The sequence below is a fragment of the Rhopalosiphum maidis genome, chromosome 4, assembly GCF_003676215.2.
Source record: "Rhopalosiphum maidis isolate BTI-1 chromosome 4, ASM367621v3, whole genome shotgun sequence".
NCBI classification, from domain to species: Eukaryota; Metazoa; Arthropoda; class Insecta; order Hemiptera; family Aphididae; genus Rhopalosiphum; species Rhopalosiphum maidis.
This window is the reverse complement of record NC_040880.1, coordinates 16,529,609-16,549,102: the sequence shown is the minus strand read 5'-3', so window position 1 is coordinate 16,549,102 and position 19,494 is coordinate 16,529,609.

The following is a 19,494-nucleotide window of genomic DNA, read 5'->3' as shown; positions in this document are numbered from 1 at the left end:
ATTTTGATCATTTTTTGAGTACTCTGTGTGTATTTGTTTTTATTATCTAGAATTACAATCCATAATCCGAAAATTAAAGTGTTTAATAAAAAGTGATTAGCAAAAAATTAAAAATTCTTATTGTAACATAAAAGAAACAAAATAAGAGAAGTCACACACAGCACAGACAATTTATAACAGTTTAAAATATGAACTATTACCTACATGGATTTTAAATTAAAAAAAATTCTGTTTCGGATAATTTATAATCATAATTTTATTTTATATTTTTAATTCTCGTTCATAATAGAACCGACGTAGAACAAAAATATAGAGTATACACCGCACGTTGGTTGGACATAATTAATTGTATGCATCCACCTGAAACCGGATTGTCCTGTCAGTCGATCACATATATTTAAACATGCACACATGCATTTAAATAAACCGTTTGACGGTAGGTACCTATGTATAATATATAATAGCTGTTTGCGTAGTTATATTATACCTTATAAACGTGTGTGACAACTTCCGGCCGACATTTGGTAGACCAACATATCGTTGGGCTTCAAGACAGCGCTAGTAATTTGTACGTCAATTCGCCCACAGACACTCTAATTATCTCATTAAATGAGCGTGGGTGTGTTAATCGAATACGTATAACCCTCGTTGTGTATGAGCCTATCGCACAGCATGCGTATGTGTAAAAGTGTGTGCAAGTGTGTATTGCTATAGAGCATTGTCCTTAATTCGATTACAGACTGCCATCATGGCCACCCCGTTTACACAAGCTATTGGGTCACCCGAATAATATCAGTATGTGGAACCGTATAATAAATGAAATTGTTTGGCAAATTTTATGTATAAATTATACAAATGGATATGAAATAATTATACTCCACACTAAACCTATAATGACTGATATAATATATGCGAATGGGAAACTTAAATCCAAATATCATAAAACGTTTATGTAATAAACATAATGTGTATATAGGTGGTATAAATAAACTGATTATATTGTTATAATTTTTGATGGCATAAGAAATATCAAATTTACTACAAAACGTAAAATAATAAAAATAAATTAATATTAGTAAAAAGTAAAATAATTATAATATATATTATATAATATACCTTATACTTATTATAATTATACTATATAAATATAGTTTAATATCTCCAGTCATTTATTTAACAATTTAAATTTTCTACTTTATTTTAATTCATTTATATACTATATATTATACTACATATAGTAATATATGTTACGAATTATTATAGTTAAAATCCACGCGATGTGCCTCTAAAATAATAAAATTATCAAATAAATTATAATTAAGAAGTATACTGTAACTACATAACTACTTGAACGTATAATTATTAATTATTATTATCTTACAAACTATAGGTATTGGTTAATATATTAAACAATTACTATTATCAAAAATATATATAGTGGCCTTAATACTATTTCACTAATATATCTGGGCGTGTTGTCTAAATTAATTTGTTGAGAAGTAAAAATATTAGTTTTTGTAGTTGATTAAAATTCGCTGGTTTAAATACTGTCTAAGTGGCTAGACACATATGTGCAGCATCTATAATGCTTATTTGTATGTCTTGCAGTGTATAATATACAACCCTTTGACTACAGCTGTAATCACTTGTTCTTGTTTATGGAATAAAGAATAGTAATATACAATAATAAAAAAAAATTTAAATACATTTAATTTAATATAACACAATTAAATGTGTATTGATTATTAGTCTATTAGATTCATGCTATATAATGCAGTAATCAAATGATTAATACATTATATACATTTTATATAAAATAAAGCTGATTGTTGGTAACCGATTGGGGAACCCGGAGATGTGATATAATTGGTAATTCAGTGAAAGTTTTCAGGCTGTTAAAAATTTAAGTTCAATCATAGCCAGAGTGCTTTAGGAAATACTAAAGCTCAAATAACAAAATGTTCTAATCGATGATCGATACAGGTATTTTTTTATTGCCAACACATCGTCAAATAAAATAATGCACAATACCTTGAAAGAGAGTAACATGATCTACTGCAGCAGCGATAATAATCGACGTGTGATGTAAATATATATGATATGTAAATTGTCAATTGTTATGAATAATTAGCGTTGTATTCAAGTGTCAAACTCGGAAATTTAGAAAATTTCATTTATTAATAAAATCTGTTAAACTTTTCAATAGCTGTAATAGTGTCCACTATATCGTTTGTAAACATGTTGTTTAACTTAAAATATTATGATTATTATGAGTTCATAATAGGTATACACATATTACAGCGAATTTTTAATGGTCGTGTATATTACATTTGTGTAGTCGGCAAGCAGTGAAAATTGAAATATAATAAAACGTTATATATACGTACGTATAGTAAATAATAAATAACATACTATTAATAAAAACACTATAACACTATCGAATTTTACGATTTAAAATTAATAATTATAACGACCTGTGTAAATTACTCGACCATAACAGTAATATATGTGTGTATATATAATATATAGTATGCGTGTTGGCCACAGCCGGCTATGGCATCCGAAAATACACACTGCAGCATCCACGAGCTTTTGGGGTCCTGTCGAATGGCCGCACAATATTGTTAATTGCACTTCATAATGGTTTGTCCATTGTGAGCCTTATTCATCCCTTCCTGCGTATACGTATATATATATACACCGCCACTCCTCTGACCTCGCCCGGCTACAATTACGCGATGTCCCTCTGTTTACCCCCTACTTCCCTCCAATATTCTATATACACACACACTCACACACACACACATATTGCACAGTTTAGGTGCGTGCAAAGTCATTAATACAATAACGACGGCCGTTATACTGACCCCACACTGTACATATATACACTAGGAACTCTACGAGGTTACGCGTTTATATATATATGTGTTATTATTATATTATTATACTGTTCGCATGTTATATACGGTTTATACCATCATTACGTGTGTATTTACATACAGCGCCTGTTTACAGATGAAACCGAAAGCCATAAGGATCAAACGGTCATATTTATATATATATTTCAGTTTTAATGCCGCTGCACAGTATATACTATACGTATACGATGTTATGTACAATACGTGTATATAGTTATTAAATTATAGACAACATAAAATAATTGAAGAGCTCATAATTTATATAATAATAAATAATAAACAATTTTATTGTTTGCACTACTATACACATGCGTATATACTAATAGAAAAACTAATGTATACCTATATATAGTCAAAATAACCATAATCATAATATACTAATATATTATAACAATATGCGTATTCTACAGGTATATTGTTACTATACAACAGTAGGTACTTATTATACTTACGATCTACCAATACATATGATATTTCTTACACTTTCATAACATGAAAAACGATCATTTATTAAAGGTATATATAACTATATATAAGTACCTAAATAATAGCAAATTCAATCTTAAGATGTATAGTAACTAGTAGGATGATATATCGCTTGAAAGAATGCATACTTATATACCTACGGGCTACGATTATAATATATCCACTGGACGCCATTGACATCGTTAACGTGTCTACTTGAAAAACTTTATATACACATTGTGTACAGTGTACTGCAGAGTATTATAAGAAATATTTTATTGAAAACCATAATCAAATATTTCTTATATTGAATGCTTTGTGTCGTTCTCATACATATATACACACACGAATACAAATGATATATTTTATTCGTGTATATATGCGCACATGTAAACAGAAATATATATATTATTATGTTTATTGTCACCGATGCATAATTCTTATTCAATTTATTCCGTAAATAATTCATACACCAAAACCGAAACGCGAGAACACACGAATATAATATCATACATAATATGTACCTACATATATATGTGTACACCCAGACATATCTATATGATGATTGTAAATGACAACGAAAATCACTATTTATAATGTTTACGATGACCACGGTGTGCATAATATGCTATACATACAAAACGGCAAACCCCCAACAAACCGATGTCGCAGTATTTATATGTACAGCCGTTTCATATTGTTTGGCATAAAAAAACCTCATGTTCAACAAACCGACTTGGGGTACCGCTGTGTCCTATTGGATTATCAACGGTGGGCATAAATAAAAAACTCTATACATTATAATACAACCTAACAACTTACTTACGGACGAGTTGATTTGGTAAATAAGTAATTTCGCTTTTTTTCCTCCCCATTCTCACTATTATAGCTGCAGCGTCCCACTCGATATACGCGAACCAGTTACAATGTTCAGGGGTGTGTATGTGTGCATTATACTATTGAACATCGTTTATTCATTCCACGTGACCGAATATGCACGATGGTGTGTGCCCGCGGGCTGCCCGCGCGACTCGTAAATTTACCGACTGTAATATGTATATATGCGGCGCTCGTCAACAATAAACGAAATATATATGTATAATAATAATAATAATAGTAAAAAAAAGCGTGTGCACTTTTTTACGTATAGGATATTTTATTGTACTGCGGAAGACAAGGGAATAATATTATAATATATGTATACGCAAGCGCGCTCGCGTGTATATTGTGTATTAGAATCCGCGTATACCGATCGATGATCCAAAGACATCTGTGCGTTGATCGCGCTCGCTATATAACGGGAAGATTGGTTTCTGTGACGTGATAATAGTATGGCGCGTGATTAACGACCTGTGCAGTTGTATATACGTATTTAGGGTGCATATGTGTATATACAACGCGCAAGTATTGTGTTGTTGGCGACAATTCAAAAAACCATAGAGTATACTGAGAAGAGAGAAAACGACTAATATAATACGAGTATAAAGTTTCGTCAATATATGTATACACACATACACTCACACACACACACACACACACACACACACACACATATATATAAAATCGCATAACATATTAAGTATATAACTATCGCCGTGACAAATCAATCAATATGGTCAATAAACCGTCTAATTCTCTTTATGTTCTCACATGATGCATTATATATTTTATTTAATACGGTAATAAATTTGAGATAATTTAACAATGTGTATCCTTGATTATCACCCACATACACACGATTTTATTGGAATTTATTAAATTAATTGTTCTATTTATCCATGTGGGCGTATTTCAAATAGGAACCGTAATAAGGGTTACATATTATAAACGGAATGGGTAGGGGCCGAAATGGTTTTATTTAAATTAGCAATTTTAAATAATAAACGACAAACAGTGACGATCGCAATGAATCATACATATGCGCGTCTAATAAGTGTGTTATACATGCGCTTATAATATATAATATACTGGAACAGAAATCTAAAATGAATACATTTATTACATTTTATACCTATTCTTGGCCACATATTATAATGATTAATGGCGTATTTTGTATCTGATAAAGCTTTGATCTTTAGTCTCTCCTTCGTTTTGGTTTTTATGGGACGCTACAGTGTTCTATACATAAAACTAATACCTACTACAGTTTTACGTCGTGTTAAGAATGAAATAAAATTTGATTATCCTATACTTTCATACAAATTTCGACAACAAATAGTCGACGCTGATTATTAATGTAAAAACTTATTATTCTGTTTACTATTTTCAAAATTGTCAACAGTTTTTCAAAAAATTAGGTAAAACTATCAAAAGTTGAACTATTTTTACGAACTTCATAATTTCATGTCCGACGAACTCGTTACTCAAATTGAAGATGACGGTTTACGATGGTGTAACAAGGTATAAAACAAAAAACATTATGTGACCTTTATTATTTATAGATTGCTTGTAGGGGTAGGCAGTGGTTCATAATTTGAATATTATATTATAATACATTTATAGTTTCTACTAGTCAACGGCTGATAATTATAATTTATCAAAACTTAAATGGTTAGCTATTTATATTTATTTATCGTTTACGTTAAGTTACTCACATAATTTTTTTTACCACGGTCCGATAAATTAATCTGGGCTCCTTTGCATTTAAATACTTATACAAAATAGTATCTTTACTATTAACCTATCTTAAACCTAACTTAAAATTTTCTTTTAGTTGAACTTTCAAAAGGAACCCTTTTATGTTTTCTTTTAGAAAAGTTATGAATGATGATATCGTTGAAGTTAAATTTTAAGGCTAGCTGGTTTTCAATAGATAAAAGTGCAAAGCAATTAAGTCGTTTTTGGTCGGTTGAGGCTTCTTCTACTTGAGAGTCCGGGTCTGATACCAATACTCACTGACCACTGAAATTTTATTATAATTTTTTTTTTAATAAATTTATCACATATATCGTTTTACTAGTTAAAACGAGTTTCTAATCAAATCTCTAAAATTAAGAGTCTGAGAAAATTAGGTCAGTCCCATAATAATGGTTAAATAATAATTGTATTGTAATATTATTGTAATACAATTATAATTATTAAAATTATAAATTTAAATATTTCTATATTGTATTTATATTTATTTATGTAAAGATAAATACCACCGACCAGTCAAACTACAGCTAAATATACTACTATAGACTATAGACCCGAAAATACACTCTGCATCTCTGCCCGTATGTATACAGTAGTCCGGGACATTTTTGTTCCGGCCTCCGTTTTGAATCGGTGTCAACCGAAAATCCTGTAACAAAACGGATTTTTTCTCAAAAATCCCACGAGATTAAAATATCAAAACCCCAACATTGTATTTCCGATCTCGCAGTATAGATATAATAATATTATTATCGATGACATATTATATATTGTATACGTATTACCAATATATATATATATACACATGCACATACACCTTGTGCGTGATTATACCGCGAGTATATACCTACCCACTCTGCGCGTACACACATTGGTATCAAACGCGGGACCCATTATTGTGCTCGAGTGGATACCGAGAAATTCGACATAATCGTCGGCCGTCTGTCGGTTGACATTTCCGTTGTGACACACAATATACTCGCGATCGGCCCGCTATGCCGCAGCCGTCGCCACGACCGTAAAACGATACGCCGCCGGGGCGGTTTTTGGCTCGCGAGATCTCCGCGGAGGCAGCTGCGAACGTATTGATAATAATAATATTAACAATAATATATCGATATCCACACACAAAACCTGCATTGTGCCCCCTCCCCCTTTCAGTATTTATGTATCATATAATATTATATGTTTACCCTCATGGGAACTGTCTCTTTCTCTCTCTTTCTATGTATACGATGTGCGTGTGTGTGTGTGTGTGTTGTATACCCGTCGACGCTGGTCGAAAAATATACTCATCTCCCATCTCCGGACCCTACTTATACAAATATATTATACAGGGTGATAAATATTTAACTGCGACTACAATACTTTTTTTTTCAAATCAAGTTTTATATTTTTGTTTCACAAAAAAAAAAAATGTGTACCGTAGTTTGAATTATTTATAATTATATAATTATAACACTACGTTTTTACAAACCAATATATTTTTTTACCACTCTGTCATAGTTGATTTTATATCATGACCTACATTTTTTTATTCGACTATTAATAGTACGGGGATACTTTATTAAATAAATTGGTATATCTTTATCGAACCGGATATGGAATCAATTTAGTTGCAGCATCTATAGATGTGCTAAACAAGTGTAAATGGTCATTAGTTAATAAAGAATATAATATTACAATCATATAAAAACCACGCTCTTGTGATGATAACAAATCTCGATTCGTATAACAAACAGATGGTTTTGTAAAAATGTATATTATATAGAGTGTTGTAAGTTTTGAAAAAACAAGTGTCGGTTATTGACTTGGAAAATCGGTGTAACGAATCACTCTGTATGCGCCATAAATTTATACGTAACACGTATATCACACATATATTATTATATCATATGCGTAATACAGCGTTCGGCACACAGTAATATTTCATAAGTCGCCACTTGCCGCTGCAGCCGCCGTGTACACACCGCGCGAACATAAATCATCGCGAAGTGTGCCTCGTGCAGGCGGTGATACGAATATAATATAATAGAGACTACGCGATACCGACGGACGGACGGACGGACGGACGGACGTCCCGACGCGATGACGGGGCTCTACGATTTTATATCTTCTGTTTTCGGACGTCTGGGGAATACTCGCCGCCGCTGTGTGTACACAATAATGTACAATATACGTATAATAATGAATACAATATCATATTATATTATATATCTATACCTACTATTCTTATACATAGTGTTATTATTGCAGCTATTATATTATACTTTCTTCCAGAGCACGCGTGGGCCCTTGTTATATAATATATTATTATAGTTGGACGGCCGGTGGCATTGTATTATAATATATCCTACATCGGACTCGAATCTCGAAAAAGTGTGCATATGCCATATATTATATAATAATAATATATGCTATATAGTACGCGGCAACTAGGTCTTTATTTAAACGTATACCTCTATACCTACGTATAATAATAATACTATACACCTATGTATGTACACATAATATACCCTTTGAAGAACACCGGCGCTTATTGTTTGCCCGTTAATAACGGGCGGGCCACCCTTGAAATCCATTAGACTCGCCGGGGTTGTTTTCTTTTTTATTACGGCGCATGCAAAAATGCGTAAAAAATTCATGCGTCTTGTTATGTGCGCGTTTCATTATACATATACCTGCCGAGCACGGGGCAACGCGATACACATCACTTATAATGTATACGCGCGGCGCATCATCACGACGTATATAATAATATGATCTACCACTTCTACGTATACATGACTATTATATATATATATATAGGTGTATGTTATAATTTATAATTTACTTTATTTTGCGCATGAATCCCGAGCCCGCGTAACGAACGCGACCGGATCAAAATAACAGGCGCGTTCGAACGGCCGCACCTGCGGTCTGTTGGATACACATTAATAATATTATGTAAGCAATTTTCCGTCGTGATCTCGCTATGATGGATCGGTGGAAAACGGTACCGGTGCAATAACTGCCATTACTTTACATAATATACTATCATGTATAACATAATATTAGTATTATGTTGTTAGTATTTATATTTTTTATAATATGAATAATATTATGTACCATTTTTTTTTTGTAGATAAATTATTATGCTCATTAATATATGCAGATCATGGTGGTGTTAGGGCGGTTTATAGTTATAATAGGTACTATCTTTACGATTATTGCAAATTAAAATTAATATTTTTTTTGGAAATCTTTCATAAATTAAGTAAAACTATGTTTAGTTTTAAATTTCTACTAAAAGAAAAATCATAATTGAAAGAAAAAAGAAAACATTAAAGTTATGATGATAGTTTTCCATTTTTGAAATTACGTTTTGTACGCTTTAAAATAAATTTATAGTTGGTTATAAAAATTTAATAAAAAAAATCATTATTTACGTAACTTAAATATTATTATTAGTAGCAGCTATATTGGTGTTATAGCTTAATATGAAATGTATAACTATTGAACTTTATAAAAATTGCATTATGAAAAATCTAGTATCTTAAAATATGCAACATTATTTGATCATACTTATATGTAATAGGCAATATTAATAATAGTTTATTTCGACCAAAAGGCAAAAGTTAGTATTATTAAATGTTTAAACTTATTTTAAATGTAGCCTATATAAGTAGTCAATAACTATTATAACTAATATTAATTTCAAACAATACTAAAATTAATTTCACTTAATTCAATTGTTGATCAAACAAGTCACTAAAATATTTTAAACTTCGTTACAATTATAAATTATTATTTTTTATTATTATTTCGATCACGGTATTAGATAACATTTTCACGCTAATTACTGTTTTAAAAAAAAAAAAATGTGATGTTTTCTACAAGATCATGAATGTCGGAGAAAACTCAAAATACAGAGCTGATAATAAAATTCTTAATAATGATTACTACACTTATTATATTTACAGCGTTTCCATTTTTGTTCATATTTTAATGACTGGCTTTTTTTATTTTAATGAAAATTATTAAATCCAAATTCAGAAAATGTTAACTGTCTTGTCTGCAGAAGTTGCCTCAGTAGTATATTTTATTAAGTAACCGGCTTATGGTTTATATAAGGGCGGTTTAAATGAAATTACATATACATATTAAAAGGGAGATATGATATATAGCAAATAAGATGGAAGACGAAAAAAAGCACTAAATAATTTAGGTACTGGATGCATTCATATAATATGTTTCCCTGGGTATATCTTTCTTAATGTAAAAGCATTAATAAAAAATATACTCAATTTTACGTGAGTAGTTAGCTGAAAAAAGCTTTTCTAATCTGTAGAGTATTAAATGGTTTGTAACTATATTTGCAGGAACATTAAAATTTATTTAAAATTTAAAATATGTATATATTATAACTTAGATGAATGTCTTATCACGTATATTATAACTGAATGGTCACAATAACATTCATATAATATGCTTATGTTCGATGTTTAGACAAAATTAGGAACTACTATTGTTGATTGGAATTTAAGGGTCACAGTATAAACTTCAAGTATATACAATAAATATATAGCATTATGCCATTATAACTATAGTTCACCCTCAATTAGAAGGTATCTCATATATATTTGACACAGAAATTGACGGTTTCAATTAGTCTGCTGTATTCGATGGTTATCGCATATCAGGCACGCCACTCGACGGCGTACGATTTATGAATAAGGATCGCATGTCGGATAACAATAATAATAATATTAATAGTAATAATAAAAAGTTATAAAACATTTAGCATTTAAGCTGGTTCAGATACTTTTTTCATCATTTACATGTCCTATCCCTCGTCAACTTCCTACGATCCACATTCACTATTACAAAGGCCCCCTATATAAACTACTCTATGTATACGAGTATATATTGAAAGTTTAATATGTACACGGGCTAAATTGGACTCGTGCGCAAATGCGATGGTATCATTTGAATAATGGTGTACTCTCTTGGACGCCACTATATATATATATTCACTATGGGTGGTGCGGGTTTTTGTAAACAATGCGACAAGTAGGGACTGTGGAGTGGGGGTAGTAGGTTGATGATGACACGGAACTGGTGCACGCCGGACCGGAAGTAATGCGGCCATTGTCCAAAGTCCAGCATGAGAGACAAGCGGGGTAAAAGGGGCAAACTTTGGCAAACAATGCATAGTCTCTCTTCATCCCCTACACCGTAACACGAGAGTCACCTGTCCTGCGACCCACACTGATTGACAACCAGACAGTAGTTATTATAATATGAACGTAGCCAATTTTAATGGCAACACGATATATTGCGTGAAGTATTAGGAAGGGGAATAATTTAACATCGGAAACTTCTCAGTCGCCATTTTGGGTAAGTTTTAGTGGTTTTTTTAAACGTAATAGGTTTGTGTATAAAAAAAGTTTGAAATTATAATATCAAAATACCGCATTGTGTTATAGTTCGATTTAAAACGCAACATTATTGAATAAATACAATACAATGAGAGTTTTGTTAAAAAAAAACAAATAAAATATTAATAGGTACTTTCATACAACTTTTTCAGAGCCTTAGTTTTCCTAATTTGGATATGTGTTTTAATTATTCTATATGTATGTTCATTATGTGTTTTTTTCTATTTGCTTTTTTTTGCTTCGGATATTTTGGCCTAATAAGTTTTCACAAAAAATATATAGTTACATTATTTCACTACATAATTATTCTGTGTGTTATTTTTACTGAAACGATTAAAGTAAAAAAAATGAATTTTGAAAATTATAATTAAAAAATCATGAATAATTTAATCTTATATAATATTACGATTAGATAATATTATATATATTTTCCTAAAATTTGAATACATCTTATCAAAATTATTTATAATCATAGTTTTTTGTTAACCACATTTAGCGTTAATCTAATTGAAATTTAGTTGAGATATTGAGGTTTAGCACTAAGACAGTGTTAGCTTATCACAACAGCTATGTTATGTAATTGGCGAAATGCTGTGTGTTATAAATAGATGGAATTAATGTATTAGTATATTAATTTAAATGAACCGCACAGGAGTGATACCTGAATAATAATTAATAAATAAATATGGTATGACGTGTTGTGAAAACTATAAAAATAGATAATTGGTAAAATGTAGATAAAATTAAATTGAATTTATATGCAAAAGTATATTTCTGTATATTATAGTTGTACGAAAAAAATCGCGTTTGGGGAAAGATTTTGTTTTAATTTATTATTTTTTAAAAAATGTTTTTGATTTCCCGGCTGTGTACTTTGATGAGGTTTTACCGACAGATCCGTGTACCAACTTCCACGCGAATTCAGTGTAAAGCAGAGAGAGAGTACGCGGGACGGCGTCTCTGGGGACGAGTGTACATATATTATACAGAGAAGGGAAGAAAAAAATTGTAAAAAAAATAAAATAAATAAGCATGTATATCGCTTGCATTGGCAATATCGCCGAAATCTCTTGCACACAGCGTACATTAATAACAAGGGTTCCGCCGCCACTGATCCAACGTTTTAGATAGCGGGCGGAACAAAGCGGCTATACGGCGAGGAGAGAGCATAAAAGACACGAAGATCAGCCGCCGTTCATTCGTTCGTTCGTTCCTATATGCAGTGCACCGCGGGTTGTGGAGAGGGGTTGAGACTGGAGAGGAGTCGTCGCCTTTTAACCATTGCAAAGTGTGTTGTGTGTGTGTGTGTGTGTGTGTGTGTGTGTGTGTGTGTGTGTGCGCGCGCGCGAGTTTTAGTGTATGTATAATACTATACACTATATAATACTGCTTCGGGGATCAACACATCAATGGCCACAAAATGCTTACGCAAAACGTTAATGGCACAGAGAATAGACAGACATATACTTTTTTCTTCTTGCTCGTGATGTCATCCCGCCGATGTTTCTCTCCACCACCCGTTCATCCCACTCGTCTGGTTTTCTTCCCACACACGCACATGCACTTATAACCCTGAAGAGAAAATAAGGGACGTTTATAATAGGTCTTAATGGGGGGCTTTAATCGATGTCGTCCGATCACCTCGGCGCTGGTATGTTTTCCATTTGCCAACTTTTTTTTTATTTTTCAAAAACTCTACAAGAAGGGTCACTGAAATGTGAAAAATCTAATAAAAGGTTAGGTTAGGTTATTTTTCGATTCTGTTCATGTTTGGCGACGTGATGTACTCTTTTAAATTATATATGATATAATATATTTATATATATATATATATATTAGGTACGCATGTAGTAAAAATGAAGTGTTACATTATTATTATAATTAATAATTTACTTAGTATTATTATCTATATTATTATGTTAGGCTTTATTTTTTATAATAACAGCATTGTCTAACTTATTGAGCATAATAATATAATTTAATACTTATATAACCAATAAATCGATTATCTTTATAATTTATTACATTTGCTAATCGTTAATCAATATCTATCTTATTTAAATTAATATTGATAATTTAAAGATAATAATATAATTGAAAATTAGTATAAACATATAGTAAATGTTCAATGGATTTAATTTAGTGAAATTTAGTTTTTTATAATTAGTTATTTAAAGTTATGTAAATAATATAATGTTTCAAAATATTAATTTACACAATAATCAATAATAATAAATTGATATGCTCAAAATTGTCACATTATTTTGAAATAATTATATTATTAAATTACCAGATATAATATTATTATATCCAAACCTTTTTCCTTATTTTATACGGTGTTTCTGTAATATGATCATATCCTTAACTACCTGCGTAATATATTCATTGCCATCATAATTCAAACAATTTTTGATTTCATTCAATTTCAAACATTATTATTCTGTGTTAAAAATTAATTTTTTATTAGGTTTACCTAGTTAATTTTAAATTTTCAATTATAGAGTGGTTAAACTTTTGATACACTTATATACGCATGTATATGTCTTACAGTTTCAATATACCTATAGTCATTTTTTTTTATTAGTATCGTTAATCGATGGGAAAACCACGATTTTTCCAACAAAGGAAACATCATACATATACTGCAGCAAAAGGGTGCACAATTGCGAAACTAAAAAGAAACTCGTGATCCTATACCGCGGAGGCGTTGTCGCAGTCGTGGTGGAGGACGTACAAAGAAAACCATGGGGAATGGAAGGAAAAATAATAAAAAACGATCAGTTTATCACGGACAATTGAACTGCCTGATGGAATTCCGGCGACGATATTGTTATTCGGCTGCGCTCGAGTATATGTACGTATAAACGTGTGTGTGCGTGAGCGTTATATTCCGCGGCTTTTTGATGCTATCGGTATCCCCATTCCGTCAAATTGGAATCCTGGCAATTCCCAGTATAGTCCTATTTTTTTTTAACCGTATCCGGTGGCAAATAAAAATCGGTTATTACCGCATAAAATAGCCCCCAATCTATTCAGTCGTTCGAATCTGAAATCGAACGGAATGCGGAAAAATAATATAACGCATATAAACCATTTATATATAATATATGCCTATAAAACTAAAACGGAACGCAAAGATGTATATGTAAACCCGTCCGAGGCGATATAACTATGGACGTACCCACATTATATACATATATATTTTTAATATCTATTCGAATTTAACGAATGATTGTGCGTTTACGTAGTAGTTATTGTTGAAAACTTAAAAAACAAAAACCCATAAAACTCGGACGCACTCGTACAAAATTTGAGCGATACGAACCGAAATTAGCCCGTATTATATGGTCACGCGGGGAACCGATTTTTCAAAAATCGTATTTTTCCGGTAAATTAAACACAGGGTGGGCGACGTGTGTGCGGAGTGTGAGGGCCGGAAGTTGGTGAGCCGGTGAAATATTACACGGTCAACCCTCTTAGTTTCACGCGATAAACTTCACATGCAACTGGAGTGTTATTCATTGCACGGGGTTATTTTCGGTGGCACCAAATAAAAAATATATACATGTAAAAAATAAAAAAAAATTAGAAAACAAATTGAATGATTTATAGAAATTTAAGGTAATATCTAACGGGTAAACTATATTACTCGCCGTGATTACGCATTGTATACGACCCTCTCGTTTTATATTTTTGGTGCAATAACGATTTGATCATTAATTTTTATTGCGATTATTCTATTATTATTATTGTTATCGTTATTATTTCAACATTCCTGTCGAATGACCCTTTACAATTTATTATAGTGGATGAGAGAATGCACTAATAGAAATAATACAATTGATATTGTAATAAAATTATTTTTATCAAATAATTAAAAAATTAACTGAGTCTACATTCAATTGTCAATATTGTACTAAATTAGTTGTGAAACTTTTGAAAAATACTGTTTATGGAGGTGGGTTAGAAAGGAAGTGTGGTTTTTGACACAAGTAAATTAATTCTGGTTTTCCGGTATTAAATGATATTAAAGTCCTATCTTTAAAAACTCAATACCATTATAGATAATACGATAATAAAAATGTTATTAATATTATTTTCCGATCAAATTATGGAAGAAATATTAGGTATACATTTTTGAGCTGTAATAATTAACTTTTAACGTAATGTTATAATTTGTCATACCACACGTTCGTGCGATTGAAGTACGCAAAACCTACGATCGCTCTCGTATTCTCTTAGTTGACGTTTTTCCATAATCAATCGGATTAGCGTTGTTAGCTTTAATGAGGTACAATGGATATTGGATACGCTCGTCTGTTCTATGCGTGATCCTTCTAAACTATAATTATTTGAAATTTTCTACACCGCAGCGCAATCAGTCTGAGCAAACTTCCTTGACTTTGAGCACTTGTATACGTATATCCCGTCACTGATTCGTTAATAATGTAAAAAAACGTAAAACGATTACAAAAAAACACACAGTTTTTAGTCGGAAACTCTTGTATTGGTTTGAAATCAATTATAAAACAAAACACTTAGCCGGTGTTGCAGTCGCGTACTGCTGTTACACCTATGCTCTTGTCGAGTTTCACGATAATAGCGGGACTGCCTCGTACCTGCGCGTGCGACGATGTTAAATAATAAAAATTTAGTGTCGCTTCACTGCCTCAGTACACATTACTTCGCTAGTCTAGTAGTCTGACCTTTTTAATTACCTAATTGCTAAAATATATTCTCACATGTATTATAAAATAATATTGACGACTGTCTACAATAATTAAATGACAATGATATTTAATAATAAGTATAATTTATAAATATTTTAAATACAATTTATGTACAATAATATCGTTGCACATATTATGTGTATGAAAATGTATTGCCGTTTACTAACAGACTAAATAAATTAGCGATAAAGTACACTTGTCTCCTGCCTACCACCACTTGAAATACGTGTCTGAAAACTGTACGTTTCACATAACACAAAATGTATTATGTTTATACGATTTAAGTTCCTGATTAGATGGTCGTGAATCGTAGCATATTCATTGAAAAAGGCCTCTACATTGGCTATAAAATAAAATAATGTTATGCAGTATCTAATTAATAGTATGATGACTATGATGAGTTAATACTTAATTTTTTTGCGATAGATATAAGAGGCGCGGCAAATATGTTTACATAGCACTGGTGAATGCGTAAATACGTATTTATAAATAGATTATGTAGTTGTTACTTGTTTGCGTATAAAGCTTTCGGCGGCGAATAAACGCACATTTCCCCCCCCCAGCGGGTTTTGACGTAAATATGTTCTGTTTTTTTTCAGAAAATAAAGAAAACGTCTTGGGGATTTTGCGTTGATTCAACGGCGAGTTTGTTTTCGTTTTTTCGTCGCGTTTATGTGTATTTGAATAGTGAAAGACTATAGTTTTTTATTCTTCCTTCGCCATATTCGTTGTTTTGTGTCTATAAAAAACTATACAGGCGAACCGCGTTCGGGAAACGTTTCGTTTTTTCTCCTCTCGCCCGCGAATCGTTAGCGCCCACGAACGTTGTTTCCGCGCGTAGGTATATACACGATGCGCGTATTTAAACCTACCTACCATGTTATTATTGTTATTATATACGAGACATCACTTATTTTCGAAACGTTCGGATTAGTCACGCTACGGTTATACTTAAACGCGTATTCTTACTATTACCTATTTTTTTTTTTACGCCCCTACCGACGCGCGATATAGCTACTAACTAACTGTATATTATACACACACACACACATATATATATATGTATATGCATAATAATGTACCGACGTCTAAATAATATAATATATATTATTTACGTGTACTGTAACGCGCTCCACGTCTGGGGCCATATATTATTATGTTATCGTGTATAATATTATTGTGTGTATTTTATCGAACGCGGAAACCATACGGTTTCGGTCGTATTTATTTTTTTCTTCGAGTTGTGCGTCGCAACAAAAACTCGGCCGAACGGTTTTTTCTCTCGCTTCCCATCAAGGCGGCGCACGATGGTGTATATATACATATGCATTGTGTATAATGCACACAATACGTATATGTACATGTATCTCATGGTCAAGTTAAGTGCGACATTGACCACGTTTCAATGTCACGTCGAACATATTTTAGGTGTATTGTATCGGGTTGTGCATTTTAAATTGTATGCGGATGTGCAGCAGCGATAATGTGACAAAATACGGCTGCGGCGGCGGACACCCGCGGCGCGAGGATAGGGTTGAATTGTGTTTATGGGTTTAAATTTTTTTCACGTCAGGATTACTCAAGACGACGATCATCAATATTCAATACACATGATTTTATGGTGTAGTGCATCGGTAGCGTGGTATGCATGTGTATAGAGATGTGCACGACGACAATGGCAATATACGACGACTGCAGCGCGTGTAATAAGATAATGTGCGTATAATAATATAGTAGCCACGACCGGGAAGAAGGGCCCCGGGGACGAAGGATGGGATTTAACGTCGTGTAATATATGTATAAATAAAAAAAAAAATTGGTATTTACTTTCCTTTATAGCAGCTTGGGTTAACCCTTTTAGGACACGGTTTGTAAAGGGCAGTCGTATATATTATTATACACATATAAGAAGTACACAAACGGTCGATATGTATATAGCGTTTATGGGTACCTTTGGCCCCGACGGGCGTGTAAAGTTCAAGCAGCGCGGGCGTTCGGCCGTTTTATAGTAATAATAATAATAATAATAATAGTAATACGTAGACCTTATCATCCTCTTCCGAGCGCACCCCGTACGTAATATACCCGTAGTATTGGCCGTATATTATACGTCATATTACAATATTATTACGGGAGTGTCCACCCGGGCGGCGGGCCATATCTGTTTTATGTGCACGTGTACCTACATTACAATATTATAGTTTGGCGTGGATCTACCTAATATTATATAACAGTGTAGTAATGTCCGAAGACGAGACCGTATATACTGTATCATAATAACGTCGGTCTGGCCCGAATCCGTGTGACGCATAACCGTGTGCGATATAATAATATTATACATAAAACGGCCATCTGGAAAGCGTTATTATTATTTTTTTTTCCACCGAAATCGCCGCACTATGTCCGACATACTGTGATATAGGTAATATGTATATTATTTTGTAGTATGTCGTGTGCTGTGTTTAGACGAGTGTACGTTCGCGGCAACGCACACCGAGACGGCGCCGAAAATACATACGATGTTATACGCGCGTGGCGCGTTCTCCGGGTTTCGAGTACGATATTCTAATATTACGTCCGTAAAAACGAATATCGTTTTGGCGACGTACCGACGGAAAACATGATATTATTACTTTGTAGCCGCCACCGCCGCCGCCGACTCGAGTATGCACTATAACATGCACGTTATTATAATATTATACAGACCACGTTATTGGCGCGCCTAACTGCGGGACGTCATTTGGATCGAAAACAGATATTGTCTAATTTATTCGGAAATTAATATCGTATGAGTCGAAAGATATTCTCAAACGTCATAGTATTTGAGTTGAAAATATTTATATAACGATACACTTTGTTTCGATAAATATAATATTATTATCAATGTAGTATACCTATAGATATGCAGCTAATGTATATGTAATATCTATATGTAGGTAATAATAATTTCGTCGACATAATTTAACTATACCGTAAAATATTGATGGCTTAATCTACACATATAATAATATTATAAGTTTAATTATTTATCTTGTCTATTAAATAATTAATAAAATATTAAATTATCTTAATTTGAAAATTTAAATTGTTGTAAATATTTTAATTAAAAAAATATTTAATCCTATAGACAATGTGACGTGACTTAAAGATGCTAATAATGTAGCGTGTGTGCTAATAAAGCTATAGTTTTTCGATATAATGTAAATAATATGAATAATTAATTATGGCTATACCACTAATAATTGAATCCTGAGTCTCGGGATCATTTTTTCCAGAGATAACTAAAATTCTTCATTCGCCATTAACTGGAATCGAGCCAAATTTGAA